Below are 6,094 nucleotides of genomic sequence, written 5' to 3' on the forward strand. Positions count from 1 at the left end.
TGAGGCTTTCACCCTATGGGATGAACTGTCCAATATACCTCCTTTAAACTAGGTGATCAGTTATCATTATGTGCTGAATCTCCTCAAAAGATTCACGCAAGTCTTCCCTTAATAGAATGCACCTCAGTTTCAAGAGACAGTAAAGTGCCCAAACCTGGAAGACTTATAATAGCAAACCTTTGTTATTTCACAGTTCATAAATTTAAGTGTCATTAAGACCTCCCTCACTATGCCCACCTTCTGGTGGAGGCCCTCCATCTTACTTTCTTTGCCTTGCAGCTGCATCTGCCCTTCTCCTCATCTGGTGTTCTCTATGTTCATCTGTATTTATTTAAAACAAAAACAAAAACAAAAACAAAAATACATTATCCACAAAGGTGTAGCCTGATAACTTTACTTCATCTTTGTTCAACTCGAAAATTCTCTTCCCTGACTAAGGCCACAGCCACAGGTACTTGAGATTAAGCCTCCACTGCATGTCTCTGAAGACACAACTCAGTTTTTAATCTATCACAGCAACTTACTGTGAAAGAAAGTACCCTTGACCTCTACTGAGTCACCCGTGTCTTATCTCACGTTGTGGATCATGCTAACTCAATATTGACTTTGTTGAGTATTGATTTGTGGCAGTGAAAGTGTGTATCAGTTTAACATAGATTGTAAATCTTCTTTGGACAAATTGATAATAAGTTTAAGGGATACTCTGGTATGTAATAAAAGTCACTGATTAATGAGAAAATCATCCTTGGATAAAGAATCAGGCAATCTGGGCTTTGGTCCCATCTTTAGCAATTAATTAATTTGCAGACTTGTTAACCCTGTTTCTTCATCAATCATAAGATATAGTATCTCTGCTTCATATCTTACTTGGCTATTGTGATTGCAAGAGGTATAATGGGTTTTAAAAATGTCCAATTCTGTGCGGTTTCCTAGTCATTGGATTTCTTCTGGTCCTCTATCATCACAGACCAACTTGGGAAAACTCTAACAGTGTAGCAGATGGCCAGTTTTGTAGTCATTTGTTTTTGTTTGCCTGTTTCTCTAGAGTCACTTGATAATATGCTGTTTGTCTGTAGAAATAGTCTAGGTTTGTTCTCAAGGGCTTCCTCCATGACTGTTTGGTTTTTGACCCAGGTACCCTTGCTTTTGAGAGGATCCAGAAATGATCTCTGGTTCTATCACTCACTTTGTCCTACAGCAGCTCACAGGAAATAACACCAAAGGATGTGAACACAGAAGCAGAGCATTCGTTTGTCAGTCTACAACAGTCTGAGTCTCTTCACCCCTAGAGATTCTCCCATTATCATGGAGAGAATAAGATAGCAATTGAAACAGAGTCGTTGTCTTGTTTGATTTTTTCCTTTTAATTAGTATATTTTTTATCTCTACAAATTGTGTTCACCTTCGAAAATTTCTTTAATATTCCATTTTAACATATACTTAGCATTGGAGGCTTCTTTGGGAACTATGATGTATTGTACTTGTTGATTATGAGAACTGAATTTCTGAGTGGACCCTTCAGTGAAAAGCTAGTAAAGAAAAACTTACTGTTTGTTAACTCTGGAATGATGGCAGCTATTTTTTTGTTGTGATGTTACTGTTGTTGGGACTTTTCTTCCTGTTAAAATGGAGAAGTAGCCGGACAGTTCCTTTGGCATTATGGCAAATCAGCAGTTATCAAGATAACACAGTCAAGTGGCTGAGAAAGGGGGTAATCTGAACAATTAGGAATTGAAGATAATGTAGAAAATATGATCTATTTTCATGGAGTCTTTAAAACGTTCCTCTGTCAGCAGCCAGAGAACAAGCGTGACCACAATGGCTGACTATGTTTAATTATTGAACGTATTAAACCTGAGTGTAGGCTGAATTCCCTGACTTGTAAATCTGTCCTTTCAAAATCAAGGACCTGTCACAGAAAGGGAAGAGACTGTTGGTTTTCCTTAAGAATATCAATCGTGGATTCTCTAGCAGCCTTTTGACTTAGAGAATCAGTGAGTTTCAGTTAGTCTATTCACTATCCCTCCTGTATCCATATATGATATATATGGCAACAGCTTTGCAACTACACAACTTTTCTGAACCTAGAACTGCATCTTTTCTTAGTCTACCAATTTAAAAAATTACATAACTTGCCTAGCTGAGTCAGTTCTTAGAGAAGGAATAAGGCATGCTAAAGATACAAAACCAACTTGTACAATGAGATAGCAAGTTCCATGGGTCTGTTCATAGAAAAAAATTATCTTACTGGCAGAAAGAAAGATCCTTCAAAAGCTACTAGATGGGATAGCCTAAGAATTAAAAGGTGAAACAAATTGGAAAAAGCTGAAGGTTGGTTAATTTTTATGTTAATATTTCTGGGAGCTTAGCCCAAATATGTTGTCGATCAGTATTCTATAACTTCCTTTTATTGTGCTTTTATATGAAGAAATTGTTAACTGAAGTAATGCAGATTGCCCTAAATAACCGGGAAGCTTTTCTAGGAAGTTCGTTACCTCCATAGAACATATAGCTTACCTCTCTACCATAAGAAGAATTCTGCCAGTGAAGGATTTCTTAAATAATCCAAGACATTAGTTCTTCTTAGGGAATCAAGCCTGAGCCCACTGTGCTAGCTAACACTGAAGACTGTGTAGATTTGATATTGAATGTCTACTGATTCGACTTCCATAGAGAATCCTGGCAGATAAAGCGTCTTATAATACAGAAAGGACATCATGTTCAAATAATAGAGTTCCGACTTAGGCCTGTGCCAATCATTGTACTTTTTATAAATATCTCCTTGCAATGCTGGGAAACTGAAAGCGTTTGAAAGGCACTACATCATCTCTTAGATTGTCAGACAAACTCAGAAATTAGGGGATTCACAGCATTGTTTAAGACCCTCGATGAGGTTAAGCTCACAGAATGACAATAGATTCCTAACTTGGAATAGTAGTCACTTTTCTATTTCCTAAATATGTAGTTGTAAGGCATCATTAAAAATTTTTTAGAAACCGCACAATGATTGACACTTTATAATAAGAGGCATTGTTACAAAAAAGACAATATCCTGAAAACCACATGTGTTTTGGCCATATTAAATCAAGACCAGCACAATCAAAAGGTAGAGATTTGTGCCAACTCAAAAACCTAAGGAGGATGGAATTTTTAGCCCGTGATAGTTCACTGTAACTAATCTTCCTAACTCACAAAGCAAAGCTAACCAAAGTTAACAGACTGTCTCAGAGCTTACTAACACCTTCAATGCAGTTTTACTTCCTTTTCCTTTCCTTTCCTTTCCTTTCCTTTCCTTTCCTTTCCTTTCCTTTCCTTTCCTTTCCTTTCCTTTCCTTTCCTTTCCTTTCCTTTCCTTTTCTTTTCTTTCTTTTCTTTCTTTTCTGTCCTTCCGTTCCCTTCCGTTCCCTTCCGTTCCCTTCCCTTCCCTTCCCTTCCCTTCCCTTATCTTCTATTCTCTTTTCTTTCCTGTTCTTTTCTTTTTTAGTTTTACTTTCTTTCTTCCACTTTTGTCCCCTGCGAACTGATCCAGCTAATCATGGGGAATCAATTTAGCTGTTTGATTGGCCAGGTCAAGGTATCAGAAGAAGGACATATTCACCTGTGACTGGAAACAGTAATTATTTACTTTAAGAGATGTCATCTTTTTCTGTTAAGTTGTCTAGTCTGAAAGTATCTGCATCCCCTGGAAATTCCAAATACTTTATGGTGGTCAGCACAGTCTGCAATCTTAGATCAAGTGTACAACTCATTTGTCCTGGGACTCTGTAGGACACATGTACTCTAGATAGGGTTACTTAGATTCCCATTATATTAAAGAAGCTTTAGGCCTCAAACAGTTTGGGACATGAGGACACTTCCCATGGAATGATGTAATTCATTTTTTTTTTTGAATCAGTAAAAAGAAAGGAACATTAAGTGCAGATCTTATTTTGTCAATATGGGCTATACACACATTGAACCTAGAGGAAAACTGCTGTCTTGCTTTTGATGTAATAGATTTTAATTTTGCTCGAGACCAGAAGAAGAAATTGTCCCACCTTAGGGATATGTTGAAATAAAATCAGCCCTGATTTTTCAATGATATTACTTAGTGGATATGGTAGTTTATCTACACATTGTACACTGGGTAGATAAAAGATAAAGACATTGTGGAGCAAGATAGATAAAAAGAGGAATGCTGACTTTCAGCATGGTGAAGAATAGCTATGGCTTCTGCAGAAGGAATTGTTCACCATTTATGTATCACTCCTGGACTGGAGGACTATGGGAGAGACTGAGTGACTGAGCACAGGATAGTATGTGAATATATAACATGTACTGTCTATAAAGAGTGGAGAGCTCCCATATCTCAAATCATATTCTCAGACAAGGTTAGTAAAAGCCTATTATAGAATTAAAATGGTTCATTGAGAATTACCCTTCAGCAGAATAAAGAAGTCTAAGGAAGTTGAATGAGCAGGGGTCCTTCACTTGCAAGTAGTTCACTATTGTTGCAACACATGGCTCCTGGAGGAGCATTTGCAGCAAACTGAGAGAGAAGGAAACTATACTCAGGTTTTGTTCACAAATGGACTGTGTCCATTGCTGTAAGGCAACAGTAGATTTATGGCACACAGTTTCTTAGCCATGGGCAAAGAGAAACATCTCATGGGTAAAGCCAAAGACAGTGTATTTGTGTTGGAGAAATGTTTGCCTAGGGAATCTTGGGAAGTGGTGTATGAATCATTTGTTTGCCAAGAGGCTATTGTGTCCATGGCATTTTAGCCAGTGCAAGCAGAAGAAAGAAGCAAAAGACTTTGGGTTCATGCTTCATTATAATAGAGTAATCAAAACCTGATGATTCATTTCTTGTGTAATTAGAGATCAAGGCTACTACTAAAGGACTATGAGATTTAGGGGTAGTGATATCTATCATTCATCCTTTAAAATCCTGTTTCCCTTGCCAACCTGTCAGATTAATTTAGTAATATTGAATCTAGTTAGGATGTAGTTTCACTGCAGTAAAACAGCATAGATTATAATACTTAATTGTTAGTCAATTATCTGGTTAACATTTTGTCTTTGTAAACATTTAAAGAACCAATAATAATGAGCCTGATTTTACGTTGTTCAATAGGATTCACTATTGAAAATATATATCACTCTCGGACTATATAAAGACTCATCAAATGATATACTTTTTTTATTATGAGGATAGCATCTTGTGTTACACTGACTAGTTCTTTTGCTTCTGAGACATTTTGGGACATCTCTTCATCTGTCTATCATCCTTTTATATCATTGGTAGTTAACTGTAGATTCTAATCAAGTACCTTTCATGGAGATAATGTTGGTAAGACTGTTAACTGAGCTAATGAACTAGATGCAAATAGAAAAGAGTAGATACAAAATATTTTACATCCTTCCTTGATTGGTTAGTCTCTGCCCATCCATGTCTAATTGTCTTAACATCTTACTTCTGACTTTCAAAATTTATGTTAACTTGTCAGTTGGTCATTTTAAACAAAATGAAACTGAGAAGAAGGTTCAGACAAATTTATCTATTTTTCACAGAGAGAATATCAGAGCTCACTCTAGTGCATTGATGTGTCCTTTTAGCTGATAGGAGAGGTTTGCTGCTGCTATACATAATAATTGTGGTATTTCCCACCCTCACTCTCAGACCTGTCAATCATTAATTAGTGTGTTCCCAAACTGTACTATTTAGCAATTGGAATTTATTATCTTCACATTAAATTAATCATTATAGTCATGCTCAGTATCTTAATTAAAGTATACTTTATGAAATATTCTTTACTGGATATTTTAAAAAGAGTAATGCTATGATGTATTCCAGGCTGGCCTTGAACATACAGAGACCTGCTTGCCTCTAGGCCCCAAATTCTGAGAGTAAAGGTGTGTACCACCCTGCTTGGCCCCTTAGTTGGCTTTTTAAAATGTTACCTCAGATATTCAGCATAGTTGATAATGGGCCCATAAAGGTATAACTGTTTCTTATATGTGTAGATCTTTACATAAATATGATCATAAACTTTCTGTTTGTAATTCCATATTATTAGGTAGGAATATTTGTCCTTTAAACCTGGCCATATAC

The sequence above is a fragment of the Mus pahari genome, chromosome 1 (assembly GCF_900095145.1).
Source record: "Mus pahari chromosome 1, PAHARI_EIJ_v1.1, whole genome shotgun sequence".
Taxonomy (NCBI): Eukaryota; Metazoa; Chordata; class Mammalia; order Rodentia; family Muridae; genus Mus; species Mus pahari.